The sequence below is a fragment of the Cetorhinus maximus genome, chromosome 2, assembly GCF_964194155.1.
Source record: "Cetorhinus maximus chromosome 2, sCetMax3.hap1.1, whole genome shotgun sequence".
NCBI lineage: Eukaryota > Metazoa > Chordata > Chondrichthyes > Lamniformes > Cetorhinidae > Cetorhinus > Cetorhinus maximus.
In genome coordinates, this window is record NC_135880.1 from 102105085 (window position 1) to 102120818 (window position 15734).

Consider the following 15734-nt stretch of genomic DNA (forward strand, 5'->3'; position numbering starts at 1 on the left):
TCACCGAGCCCCCAATTTGTTATGACCGGTCCCTGGGCAAGGTTCCCCCAATTTATGATCCCGGACGAAGTACCCCAAATTGTTATGCTCCCGAGTAAGGAGGGGTGAACTGACTCCCCTTCTTCATTCAACCCCCTCAGCTGGTCACAACAAGGTTCATATGAAAAGGACCTCTTCCCTCATGGATACCTTTTCCCAGTCCAAATGTATTTATGTTTTTGGAGGAGCCAATTTAACCAGGCTGTCTTGAGTCAAAGAAAGAGTGTGTTTATTAGTTGCTAAACGTGAGGAAAAATAATAAAAATGCAACACGCATATGCACAGACTGGAAATGAGAAATTGAGTCCAAAAATAAAAGTTAAAAAGATATGCGAATCAATCTTTGGTTCGTCCATGAGGAGTAGATGGTGAAACGTTGCAGGCATTGCATGATTCCGGTAGAGCTGACTTTGGCAGTTGAGTATTTGGGTTGGTGATTCTTGGTTCTGCAGGTTAGCTGAAAGGAGTTGTCCTGTTTCCTTTTTGACTGTGGCTTTGCTGACTTGTGACTTGCTTCCAGCAATCATAGAGATAGGACTTTTTTGGCTGCAAGTGCAGGGATGCCTAGTTGATATTCTTCAGCTGTGACCTTTACAGCACACCCTTACACACCAGGCCTGGAACACCAAAACTAGTACACAGAGACAGGGGTTGCAGTTGGTGTTTAACCCCTTTTCTTGTGTCTTCCTGGAAATGAAAAAAATAAATGTCTTTCTCCTAGAAACTGCTTTCTTTCAACTCACATCATGTCCACGGTTAGGGATGTAACTCACAGGAGATGGTTTCTGCTGAGAGAGTAATCAGCCTTCAGTATCTCCGCAACCACAGGAGATTACAGTTCAGTTTTTGCATTGCATCTTTTCTTTGAAGTGTCTCTATCTGAAGTAGGCCTTGAAGCCTTTTTAGGTGCAACATCCCATTCTCTGGACTAGTTGGTCAAGTGTAATCCACATAGGAATTTTCCAGCAAGTGGTTACTTTGCTGTCTCAGCCAGCTTTTGCTTCTATGTCCTTTTTGAAAAAAAGTTCAATATACTTTTAAGTAATTCAGGGCTACGATCCATGGTCATGACACTATCCATCTTTAAGACTTCCCTTCAAATCTATCCCCGTCCTAATATTTCTTTCTCTGGCTCGGCATTGCTTTGTCCGCTAATGATTTTGTGAAGTGCCTGAGGCCGTTTTACTACATTAAAGGTGCTATATAAATGCATGTTATTATTGTTATTTTAACGATTCATACTATCAAATGCTGTTAGATATCCACAAAGTTGCTGATTATATCATTGGTCGATTAATTTGAAGATTTCATCCTTACAGACTCTTGATTGTCCAAAGTAACAGTGCACAGTGAGAATGCAGACTATAGCTGAACTGTATGCAAAAAAGCATAAACATTTGATTTCTGTTCATTTTATTAATAGATTCTTTGGACACTTGTAAATTGTCTGCCAAAACAACAGTCAGGTGACTCTGGGTGTATTTTATCAAGACTACCTTCACAGGTTGGGAACACACTTGTGAAGTGTTGACAAGTGAAAAAGGATTAACTTTCACTGTTTGCTTACACTGTGTGATTAAAAGTCACACCTCACTATTCATGAAATGTGATTCAGTTCACTTGTGATAGCACTCGCTTGATGTGAAATAAACAGAATGACTAATTAAAGATAAGCTAAACTAGTAAATGCTGAGAATTAAAATGTTTAAAGATGGAAATTTTGGGTACTTCAGTGACCAATGTTAAGTTACCAAGGTTTCAAAATCAGGTTCCTGAAGTATTATTCCTGTTTTAAATTGAAGCTACAACGCAATTTCAAGGAATTTGTTAAAAGGTTGTTCTATTTCACCTTGCTCCTCTGAAGGGATCACAACACATCTGTTTCCAATTTTAATTTACATATGTTAAAGCTCTAGCCTGTCAGTCTTCACTCATTGGAACAATTAACTATTTTTGTGATGTTTGCAGAAAGACTTGTTCACATAATCACTGCTTTGCAACACTAATTTTGTATCACTGCAAACAAAACTAATGTAATGAAGGCTGACACTTGCTGTACCAGTCTATTAGTCAATTTACGGTAGGTGCTAATTTGAGTTAAAATTGTTTGTATAAATGCAGTGTAAAATGCAACACGTAATTCCTCTTAATGCCAATATCAGGCCTGTGGCCAAGTTAGCAATGACCACAAATTGATATTACTGTATCAGGGGATATAACGTTACTGACATTGTACTTAGCATTTTAAAAGTAAGAAAATGGAATAGAGAAATTTGACACAATATTCAAAGCATATTGAACCATGCCCACAGGTTATAAAAAAATAAAAACTTAAACTCAAATTGTAGCTAGAGAGATGATAGCAAACAGCTGTTAATGGTTATTTAAAAGGGGACATGCAGATGTTAATGGTTATTTAAAGGAAAATGCAACCTTAATTAAAATCATTGACGAGCTGAAAGGCCACTTACTCTTCTGGTAACTTGTTGTTTCTGTTGCCTTCTGCAGTGCCAGTTATATCAGAAACTGTGGGTTGGATTTAATGGAGGAAATGGTTGCTTCGCCAGCCAGCTGGAGACCCAGTCGGAGCTCCGCGCCACCTCTTTTGGGGAAGGCCTGCCTCATTAAGTGCCTGAGTGGAAAACAGTGGAAGGCCTTACCTGGGGTCAAGTCCCCAGAGGCAGAGGTCCTGCCTGCCAAGAGTTGCCGGCAAATCAGAGGTTGACGGCTGTACTGAATGGCAGCGCCAGTGGGGAGGTGGTGGCTGCTGCCAGTACAACTCCTGCCTGAGGCCTAGCATCATCACTGGATCTCAGGCCACAGGTGAGTGATGGTGGGAGGAGAGTCAGGGGTGGGTTCTGTGGCGAGAGGGAAGGGAGGGGGCAGTCAGCAAGGGCAGGAGGTGGATCTTAGTGCCCCCCACCTTCTCCCATCCCAATACCAGGTCCCTTGATCAGGCACTGAGTGCCTTTGAACGAGGGATTCCTTCCCCCACTCCCACCCCCTTGGGAGCCAGCAAACAACCTCCCACGGGATTGCTTGTTGTACTTCCCACATGGCAAGCCCCCTCGGCGGGATGAGGCCCTTAAAGTGGGCATTAATTGGCAACAGAGTAGGAAGGCTGTCCACGGGCCCTCCCCCCATGAACTTAATTGGGGAAGAGGCGAGAAAGTGGCAGGACCCCTAACCAACACCCTCTTGCCCAATTAATTTCCTCTTGCCACCAAACTCACAACAGTGAATGGCATTAAATTCTGCCTTAATATAAATCAAACTGTTTCATTTTCTACTGTAAGGAATAGGGAATCAGAGTACACACGGAGCCCAATTTCCCATATGAAAGTGCAATTTCAGTTTGTAGAATTTGATCCATCTACATAATTATATTGTAACATATTGTACATAATTTTCCCTGAGTGCAGGTGCATTTAAAGACATACACACCAGTCTCCAGTCAATCAGATATAAATAAGGTGGGGGAAATCCACCCCTTTGACTACCTATGTGGTATTTTGGCTGCTGTGAGAAAATGCCATATGCGCAAACAAGCTGCACCTATGCCGAGATTCTAACTATATGCAATACATAAACAATTGTTACTGTTTCAAAAAATAATGCTGGTAGACTGCTCCTGTCCAGACAGAGGTTCAACTGGTAATTTTACATGAAGTGTAAGAGTACATAAACATGAAGAAGTTCTATTGAGGAAGGGCGAACTCAGCTGGAAGAGACATTCTGCGCTCTTCTATGATGTACATAATGACTTGAAATGGCTGCCAAAAGGATTAAAATGAATACAGAAAGAACCCATTTCAATATTGTTTCTTTATTATAGTTACATGGTGACACAAAAAGTAGCATGCGTTTCTTGATTTTATTTGTGCATGCACACATATTCACCAAGCTCCACTCAATTGTTTTTTTCCCTTTAGATGTAGAAACAATATTAGAGAGAAGACCCGAGTCTAAATAATATTCTGTGAGATAGGAGCACCTAAGCATAAGTCTGCCATTTGAAATGAGACATTTATTTTTAATGGGTGAGCACTTCCATTAAACTTGTGGACAGAGTACATGGTCATTTCTAGGTTCCTGAGAAGTAAGGGAAAAAACACAGCCTATGTGATTTATAGGCCTGCATAAGAAATTATCATGTGTTATAAAAGAAAATAATGAAATAAAATGCTAATTGTCACCAATAGATGTCCCCATAGTGGAGGGCACTGTAATCTATAGAATAGATTACGAAACATAAAGTATAACTGTAATGGGTAAAACAATTAGCCTGAAGTTTAAAAGCTATTTCTACTCGCCTAAGGAAGTTACTACGCTGCTTCTTTCAAGAATTATGCCCCTGCAAGTTTTATAACAAGATTATGAGCTTGTCTGCTTTTTTAATGGCAAGTTCCTAAGTCCTCAGAGTCAGAGATTTGTCTATACCAGTGTTTGTTGTCACTTCTTTATGACCATGCCCTTAGGAGTGTTTACATGTAGATTGTTCTATCACAATGGATTATATAGCGAATGTATTTTTTCATGTTCTGAAAAAACTCTTGTGGATATTGGAAACTTCATTTTACCTTTGTCTGTATTTTAAAGAGTTACCTTGATCTACAGATTACTAGCAATTAGCAGACTTTTAAAACCAAAGTTTTACACCACTTAGTCACCATGATTTATCTCATCTCTCAACTTTGGTGCTGTACTGTACAATCAGACTTAGCCTCCACTTAGCTTTCTCATGTTGAAAACAAACTGTGACCTCAAAGATTCAAACAATGCCTGGCATACGCATTTGATGGGGGAACACCTGAACAGCTAGAATCTTAAACAAAAATAAAAATACCTGGAAAAACTCAGCAGGTCTGGCAGCATCTGCGGAGAGGAACACAGTTAACGTTTCAAGTCCGTATGACTCTTCAACAGAACTAAGTAAAAATGGAAAAGAGGTGAAATATAAGCTGGTGTAAGGGCTGGATAGAGGGCCAGTGATAGGTGGAGATAACCAAAAGATGTCATAGACAAAAGGACAAAGAGGAGTTGAAGGTGGTGATATTATCTAAGGAATGTGCTAATTAAGGGTAGAAAGCAGGACAAGCAAGGTACAGATAGCCCTAGTGGGGGTGGGGTGGGATGAAGGGAAGGGATCGAAATAGACTAAAAGGTAGAGATAAAACAATGGATGGAAATACATTTAAAAATAATGGAAATAGGTGGGAAAAGAAAAATCTATATAAATTATTGGAAAAAAAGGGGGGGATCGGAAAGGGGTTGGGGAAGAAGGAGAGAGTTCACGATCTAAAATTGTTGAACTCAATATTCAGTCCGGAAGGCTGTAAAGTGCCTAGTCGGAAGATGAGGTGCTGTTCTTCCAGTTTGCGTTGAGCTTCACTGGAACAATGCAGCAGGCCAAGGACAGACATGTGGGCATGAGAGCAGGGTGGAGTGTTGAAATGGCAAGCGACAGGGAGGTCTGGGTTATGCTTGCGGACAGACCAAAGGTGTTCCGCAAAGCGGCCACCCAGTCTGCGTTTGGTCAGAGACTCCCAGAATTTCATCAGGCGAGATCTGACATATCTTAATGGCAATATCCAACTTAAGAGTTGGCGGCTGAGATGGAACGGATCACTACTTCTATCAAATTACATGCCATCGTGCATCCATGCTGTTGCCTAAATTGTCAAGATGATTGTTAGACTGTCAGACCTATTTCTCTGAAGCTCTGGAAAGTTCAAAGCAAAGGGATTATCTCACTAAGCTTCCAATCACAGACAAAATTTTCTCCTGATGAAGGATGAGCCAAATCCTGTGTAAAGTATTGCAAAGAAACAATGGAAGGATTCCTAGAAGAGAGGTCTTTTTTTACATTCCTTCTTCATGCTGTGCTTGCCTGAGATTTGGAAATTCAATACTTTCCACCAGCAAATACATTGTTGTTGGATAGGACATGATGAATATTTGATGTTATTCTTGCAAGGTTTTACTTTCACTTCTGAATTAAATAAATTCAGGTTTTCACTAAACTATACATGGTTCCCTCCTATTTCTTATTTACATGCTGCCTCTCAGCAACATAATTTCCACCTGTGCACTGACGACACCCAGCTCTAGCTCACCACCACCTCTCTCAAGCTCTCTGCTATCTTTAAATTGTCAGTCTGCTTGTCCAACATCCAGAATTGGATAAGCAGAAATTTCCTCCCCCTAATGATTGGGAAGAACGAATTTCCATTGTCTTCGGTCCATGCCACAAAATTCATTCCTTAGCCGTTGGCTCCATCCCTCTCCATGACACCTTTCTGAAGCTGAACCACACTATTCGCTACCTTATTTTCATATTTAAACCTGCAGCAAAACTTGAAAGAAAGCTATACAAAGGCCATTTGCATTTGATAACCCAGCTTGCCAGCAGGCCACACAGGGGCTGCTAAGTTCCTCAAACATTCCTTTCTACTCATAATGGCTGGGATGTATAGCACTCTTTGAGTCTGTTATGGATTTGATTTTCCAGACAGGTTTCTCATTAGAAACATCAAACTTTATTTACAGGCTGCAGCAGCAGTTACATGCTTCCATCAAGCTCCACAACTAGAAGAAGAACTCCCACTCGAAGGCTCCCCATGCTTAGATTCATTCACACTGTCATGTGATACTATACAATACAATAAGTTTTAAAGCTACAATTACTATATTCCTTCCCCTTCAAATTTTTTTGTACAGTTTGTATTTACAAGAACATCTACCTTCATGACATTACAAATATATACAGGGGTCATGGAATTATAAGTTCAGTCCCCCAGGTGGTTTCCTGGTCGGAGTAGAGTGTTGTAGCAACATGACCTTTGAATCTCTTACAGGATCTACATTACCTGGAACTGCAGCAACATCGGGTACCTCCTTAGGCACAGGCAGTTCAGTGTTATCTACTCTGACAGAAACATCTGGTATGTCTATCATTGGTTGAACAATTTCAACAGGGACCATGGGTTCTAGAATGGTTATATCATTTTATTGGGGTTTCTCTCTTCTTCTCAAATGATCCATATGTTTACGGGTGATCCGGCCCTCTACTTTTACGTGGTATGACAGGGGTCTGGTCACCGAAACTATTACAAAAGATAACCATTCACATCTTGGAAAGTTACGTGACTTTTCCTTTCAATGCCTCTTTAGCTTCATTCAGCTGGTTTTTCAGCTCTTTGCTAGACAGCTAGCTTCAATGAGCTGGCACTGCCTTGGAGTTTATCTGAACTCCTGTCTCCTGGCTGTATCTAGCTATATCTGATTCCCAAGCCTTCCTGTGAGCCCTTTCCAATTACCAGGGCTTCCCCTGAGCCCTCTTCAATTACCGAGCCTTTCGCTGAGCCCTCTTTGGGTTTCTTCCGCTGTGCTTCCATTTTACTGTTTAAGACAGTCTTTATCTCTTCATATTGTTGAATGGTTACACATTCCTTTTGCATTTGAACTTGAAGGACAATCAACTGTTCTTTCAACTATTTATTTTCTTGTTGCCCTCTCTCTGGGGTCTCTTGTTGTCTTCCACGGAGTTGCCCCCCTCTCTGGAATCTCTTGTTGCCAATGGACCTGTATTGAGAGTTGCCATCTCTCTGGTGGTCTCTTCTAATTTTTTGTCCATAGCTATTTTTCTTGTATTTACCACTTTATATGTATTGCCGCTTTAAGAGCAGTCACCTTTTTGTTAAACTTAGGCTGTCTCTGCAGCTGTTGACTTTTCTGTGTTGTTTTTGAGTTGCTTGCACTTTTTGTGTTTTGGCAGGCTCACCAGCAAATGTGGTGTTTTATTTTTTACTTTATAAACTTTGTTCCTGTTCAAAGAAACACAGCAGCAATTTCTTCTCCCTTTTCTGGGCAATTCTGCTGGGTTTTTTTTCTTTTTTGTTTACTAGCTCCACAGCTTCGTTTGATGTTGAACATCTTGCACTTTGGGAGACTCAACAGCCTGATTGGGGCCTTTTTTTCCTCTTTAAACTTAAAAATCCAGTACTTCTCTTTCTTCTGTTTGAACTCTGCAACATACCTGGTGAGTATGTTTTCCTTTTCTTTTGTTTAAACAAGATACTCACAGCCACTGGGATAGGGGCAATTCCAGACTCGATCCCATCCTCATCACCAATTTGTTATGGACTTGATTTTCCAGACAGGTTTCTCATCAGAAACATCAAACTTTATTTATGGGCTGCAGCAGCAGTTACATGCTTCCATCAAGCTCAACAACTAGAAGAAGAACTCCCATTCTAAGGTTCCCCGCGTTTAGAGCTGATTCATTCACACTGTCACATGATACTGTACAATACAATAAGTCTTAAAGCTCAGCCACTACATTCCTTAAAGCTACAATTACTACAGAGACCCAGCTGAATTCCAAATGATGGATACACATCCTTTGTGGAAAACCTGGTGGAGGTGGAGGTCATGTGACCTAGGCCTCTGAATTTTTGAACAAGTTAATATTGCCTTGCTGACCTGAATAGCTCAGTCTGTTGCTTTAACATTTAACTAGCAGCCACACAGAAAGGAGTTCTGCCCAGGCTGAACACCTGGTCCCATCTACACTGCTTCTGTTGGAAGTCCTGTACCATCACCTACATGACCGATTCATCTCTGCGTGCCTATCTCATCCTGTGAAGTTAACACCACTAGAAAAGTAGAATTATACAGCATCAGTTTTCAGACCACTGACCTCCGTGAAGGAAAACCTCGTTGGACTTTGATTCTGGACTCTAGAACTCATGTGACCCAATCTTTATTTTCTTTGTAGTATCTGTAGTGCAAAACCATTTTTTCTCTATCCCTCTCTTTGTTGTCTGAGTGTGGATGCGACGTTACAAACCCCCCTTCCCGTGTTTTGAGTGTGTGCAAATAAACTAATGCTTTGAATTCATCCTATCTCGAGTTTGCTGTGGGGTTATTAATACCAAATTGGATCACATAAAAAAACGAGGGTTTGGGAAATACACCACCACTTAGAAAGAGGGAAACAAATCAAAAATACCTTCCTGTTTATGGGCCGTTTATGAGCACTTAGAGAAGAAATTAGTGCTGTTTAATGTTACCCTCCTCCTGTCCATACCACTCTGTTACCTCTAGACTTGATTATTCCAAGATACCAATGGCCAGCCTCCCAGATTCTACCCTCTGTAAACCTGAGATCATCCATAACTCTGTTGTGTGTGTCTTCACACCTGATTGAAACCTATTAGATCCTGAGGGGTCTTGACAGCATCCATGTAGAGAGGATGTTTCCTCTTGTGAGAGAATCTAGTACTAGGGGCCACTGTTTAATAATAAAAGATCACCCAATTAGGGCAGAGATGAGGAGAAATGTTTTCTCTTAGAGGGTTATAAGTCTTTGGAACTCTCTTTCTCAAAAGGAGGTGGAAGCAGAGTCTTTGAATATTTTGAAGGTCGAAGTAGATAGATTCTTGGTTAAGCAAGGGGTAAAAAGTTATTGGGTGTAGGCGGGTACATGGAGTTAAGGTTACAATCAGATCAGTCATGATCTCATTGAATGCTGGAGGAAGGTCTAAGGACTGAATGGTCTACTACTGCTCCTAATTCGTATGTTCATATGTTCCTTCTCACCAATTTCTATTCACCTATTATCCCTGTGTTTGCTGACCCACATTGGTTCCGGTCAAGCAATATCTCAATTTTAAAATTCTCATCTTTTTTTTCCCAATCCTTCCTCCAGCCCTCCATGATATCTGCGGTCATTCAATTCTAGCCTCTTGAGCATTCCTGATTTTATTCGCTCCACCATTGACAACTGTGCCTTCAGTTACTTGGGCTTTAAACTTTGGAATTCCCTCTGTACTCCTCTCCTCTTCCCTACCTTTCTTCCCTCTCTTAAGACACTCCTTAAAACCTAACCTTTAGATCAAGCTGTTCGTCATCTGACCGAATATCATCCTTATGTTGTTCAGTGTCAAGTTTTGTTTGATAATGCTCTTGTGAAACACCTTGGAACATTTTACTATGTTCAAGGTATTGTTATGATATGGCAGGTGGTATTTGCCAGGCTGACCAAATCCACAAGGGAAAATTGGCCATGCTATGACAACGGTTTTGCGATTTGTATTTACTATGAAAAGGCTTGTGCACTGAATTCAGAAGTAATGATTCCGCTAACACCTTTAGAGATTTTAAACATTAAATTAAAACAGTTATTAACAAAAAAAAAGAATAAAACACACAATATTACAATTACACGGTTGCTTAATATTATAACAATTCCCAAAATTCCTAATTAACCAGACTCTCAACAATACACCCCCTTTAAGGCAGCAGTTCAAAATAGGCTTTAAATTTGTAGCAACAATCCAGCAAGGTTACCAAAAGCACCTACTTGACAGTGGAATTCCAAAGGCTTTTAACACAACTTTGATTACTGGAACAGCAGACTTTTGGAAAGTGGCTAGAGGCTTTTCGCCAAGTCTGTTTCACGCATTTCGGACATTAGATGGCCACACCACACACAGCCTTCCATCTTTCTTTAAATATATCATTTCCTCTTTAATCAGTAAATTCCATTGTTCCCACGTGTCTTTGGAATTTAATTTTCCCATAATATAAATATATTTTATATTGTCATTATGGTCAGCACTTTTGGGATTAATCAACATAATAACCTGCCTTATTTGGGAGGCGATGGCATAGTGGTATTTTTGCTGGACTAGTAATCCAGAGACCCAGGGTAATGCTCTGGGGACCTGGGTTTGAATCCCACCATGGCAGATGATGGAATTTGAATTTAAAACATTTGGAATTAAAAGTTTAATGATGACCTTGAAACCATTGTTGATTGTTGTAAAACCTCATCTGGTTCACTAATGGAAATCTACTGTCCTTACTTGGTCTAGCCTACATGTGACTCCAGACCCACAGCAATGTGGTTGGCTCTTAAATGCCCTCTGAACAAGGGCAATTAGGGATGGACAATAAATGCTGGCCTAACCAGTGATGTCCACATCCCATGAATGAATTTTTAAAAGAACTATCTTGTTAGTTGTATACATCCTACCATGTCTCTTTGAAAATCAAACACCTCTCCACTTATCTTAAAATGCAAATTTCATTCACACCCTATCCACTGACCTTACCCTGACTCAGTCAATAGCATTTCAAATACCCATTTACACTCTTTTGATAATTTCAACCTTGCAGTCTATCCATCTCTAATTTAATTAAGTCAGTCACAAAGACAGAACTATCCATACATTGTCATGAAAGTATAATAGTTCTCATAATATTATTGTGATTTATTGTAAAAATACATTAATTGTAGGGTTAGAATGGTTTCTCTGTGTATGTGTGTGTGGGATTTAATCGAATTGGGGACAGATGGTCTCAAGGCTTTGATTCATCAAAAGAAGCTAGGCTTAAAATGCTAAATACGTAAACATGGCTGAAGTCTTAGAATAGAAGGTGAGGAGAATTTGCATTTTTTGATAAATCAGGGCAATTTCAATTTTAAAGAGACAATAGGATGTTTACACCTAGCCAGAGAAGTTAGGCCAAGCAGTTTGTTTATTTTTCCCAAAGGTTACTGACAATATTAGCACCATGAAAAGTTTATATTATGAGAGAAGTAAAGTTCTAAAGACATATGGGAACAATGGAATTTATATTAAAAGGGAGAAACATGTATAAAGGAGAATGAGGCTATGTGTTAGGGAAGGCATTGTAAGATCTAACAGAAGTATGAGAAGTTTCCAGTATTTGTGCATTAAGCCTGATGTCTACAGAAATCGAAGCTGGGAAAAGCCACTTTGAATTTTACTGTCCAGAGTATAGTGTTGACTTGCCTGGATCTGTTTAAAATCTATTTATTTTTACTGTTGCCTTAACAAGGGTGTAACTGGAAGCCAGATTAATTAGGGGTTTTAGGAGTTATTATAGTAGAAATTTGTAGACTTATGTATGTGCTTAAAATCTTTTCTTTTGTTAATACATGTTTAATTTAGTTTTCTAAAATAATCTCTGAAGTCTTTGTGGACTTATTACTTCTGAATTCAAAGCATGCATCTCAAAATAAATACAAATTGCAAAACTGTTGTGATAATCCCTCGTGGATTTGATCCACTTGGCACATATCACCTGCTGTATCATAACAACACATACAAACATAAGCCTACTTTACAATACCCCACAATAATATTATGAAAAATTTGACCATTTTGTGACAGTATCATATGAAAGTTCTTCTTGTAATGCCAAAGATTTGGGTTTTTTTTTTCTCTTTTACACTTAGGGAAAGTAAAATCAATCAATGCAAATTTGAACAAGTTCTGTTACAGGCTGTTGTGTTCTTCTCCTGATTTCCCCACATGCATTCCACTCAGGTGATTATTTAAACTCGCCTTCCTCCTTAGACATGCCTTCTACAATCTCCATATTTTTAGAATCCGCACTTGACATCGGATTAATCTGTTTTCTCTACATGACCTTGAAATTGTGCTTTGTGAATATTACACTTTGTATGCTTAAATTAAATGGGTTAGTGACTCTCAAAATAGCAGACAAAGGAATTGTGTTAAACCTCCATATGCCAATATCCCTCCAGCATAATTTTGCATAGCCTGTTATTTGCATTGTGTAATTTCAAGTCCCCTTTTCTTCAGCTTGGATGTCCTTATTATAGGTAATAAACGTAACTGTAATAGGTTTTAAGAGCATTATAAATACACATGCCTTTAGAAATGTTAACTCGCTAAATTTAGGCAACACAATTGGGTGGAATGGTCACAAGTGCTTCATAATAGCACAGAAGGAATAGAGGAAAAACACTTTAGAGGAGGAGTAATTAACCAGTGAACTTTACCACAACTTGCATTGATATAATGCCTTTAATGTAGTAAAAAGTCTGAACAGATAAAAGTTGTTGGCATTGATGCAAATGATTTGAACTTTTAATCTTAAAAGAGATCTACTGAGTGATATGTTATGGTGGCAATATCTTTATTAGTAGTCACTGAAATACCTGTAACAATGTAACTAATTGTAGCAATGAACTTCTAATCCAGTGGGAAACTTCAGAGTCAAGGGCTGATTCCATTGATAAGATAGAGTCCATCATTTCAAAATGAATTCTGCACACCATGGACATAATGATAATATCCCAGAGTCTGAAATGTGAAGGACAGCGACCAGTCACTTAGTAATACTTTTACTCAATTTCTGATTGTGAATATAATCAAGAAGGGACATAAGTCTGATTGCAATAACTACAGAGGAGTCTCCCTGCTGTCTGCTACTTGGAAGATCATTGCAAAGATCCTCCTCAATTGCCTTCTCCCACTGGCCAAAGAACTCCTTCAAGAGTTGCAGTGCGGGTTTCGGCAAACCCAAGAAAAAATTCAAAGAACAACAACCGATGCGCATGGTCTTTTTCAACCTCACAAAAGTCATTGACACTGTCAACTGTGAAGACTTATGGAGTATCCTCCTTAAATTTGGCTGTCTTTGGAAATTTGTCATCATCCTCTGCCTACTCCATGAAGTCAAGCTAGCTGTGATCCTCACTAATGGAAACAAATAATATTTCAGTGAAGAATTCGGCCAAACAAGGCTGTCATCATACCAACACGCTTCTTCATCTTCCTCGCTGCATTCGTGCACCTCACCTTCAGCAGACTACTCATAGGTGTGGAGATCATTTACAGATCAGATGGAAGACAATTCAATCCACACAGCTTTTAATCCGAAACCAAAGTAACTCCAACCTATCATTGGCTCCAGTATGCAGATGATGCTTGTGTGTGCGCTCACTCAGAAGCTGAGCTCTTGGTCATTGTCAACTCCTTCTCTGAAAAATATGACAAAATAGGCCTTTCACTAAACATTTGGAAAACTAGGGTCCTCTTTCAACCAGCTCCCACAGCACAACATATTTCCCCATCACTTAAGATCAAAAGTGGGCTCCTGGAATACGTGGACCATTTTCCATGTCTTGGGAGCTTCCTCTCAAAAAAGGCATACATAGATTTATCATTGCCTCCAATGTGCCAGGCCAGCCTTTTGGCTGACTGAGGAAAAGATATTTGAGGACCAGAATCTCAAACCTGAGACTATAATCGTGGTTTACTGGGCACAGAGATCCCTATGCTCCTGTATGCTTAGGATACTTGGACAACCTGCAGTAGGCACCTCAGAGCACTGCAGAAGTACCATCAGTGGTGCTTTCACAAGGTCATCCAAATCTGATGCAAGAAAGGCGATCCAACAGCAGTGTCCTCTCCCAAGCTGACAACCTAGAATCAGGGAACTATTCATTCAAAACCAGCTCCGCTGGACAGAACATGTCTTTCATTTGCCCGACACCAGACCCCTGAAGCAACTGTTCTTCTCAGAATTTGATCATGGCAGGAGTCCCAGGAGAACAACGGAAACACTTAAGGGATGTTTTGAGGACATCGCTAAAGAGGTCAAACATCCCCGCCACTCATGGGAGTCGCTGGCTTGTGACTGACCAAACTGGAGAAGGTTCATTCGGGAATGCACTAAGCACATCGAGAGACTTAATTAGCAACATGCAAATACGAAGTTAAGGTGCCCGCAAGGGTGCAGGAACTTATCACATCCACTTGACTATCCAAGCATCACCTGCCCTGCATATGACAGAGTCTGCAGATTATGCATTGGACTGATCAGCCATTTTAGAAATTAGCAAACCAGAGTGGAAGCAAGTCATCCTCGATCCTGAGGAGCTGTCTAAAAATGCTTTGATACAATTCCTGAACTTCCACAGGCTTCGATTGGCATTAATCATACCAAAGTAGAGAACGACAGGCAGATATAAATCAAAAGGGTGACCTCCCATTAAAGTATACGGAAAAGGTCATGCCCAACAGATGACATTGCAACTTTTTCCTAGTTTTGACTTTCAACTGTCAGTTTGCACTGACACATGATTTATGAGAGCCTGGCTCAACTAATTGGCAAAATTTTGGCTAGTTACCAAATTACCTACTTACCTTGCACTTACTCACATTACAAATTGGGTGCATGTAAAGTATTAATATGACTACTGAAGTGGGAAAAGGTTCAAAAGACAATCTGATGGGGGAGAAATCCATTCATATAGTGTTGTGCTGACTTATGCTGATTCATCAGGGTGGAGCGTGATATCATGGGCTGCGTGGACATGGTCTGCCATGGTAAATTAATTTACATGTGCTAGAAGCGGTGCTACACAAATTAATTTCTCCCCCCGATATGTTCCTGGTAAGAGAAGGAATTGAAGAATATGGTATTCGATGCTCTATGAAAAGGAACTTATTAGTGCATAATGGTCTTTTCTTAATTCTAGTTCTTTTCTCATGATATCCCTCAAACTTGCAAACTACAACATGTCTTTAATAGAATAAGGAGACAACTGGAAGATGAAAAGTATATCTGCAATGTGGTTAGCATACACCAATCAGATCCATACAAAGGCAAAAAGTCATCTTCATATTCATCTTGGGAAAAGTATTTTAATGGATTTTAGTTTCCATATGCTTGTTACATTTTGCTACATTAAAGTTGGTTTGTTGCCATGCTGTTGATGAAGCATACTTTAGTAACATGATTTACTATTTCTTTGGGAAGTAAGAACACCTTAATGTCATTTCATTCATGACACAGTTTCTATTTCTGATTGCAACAGCTTCCTTTGTGGTTAACATTATTGCAGT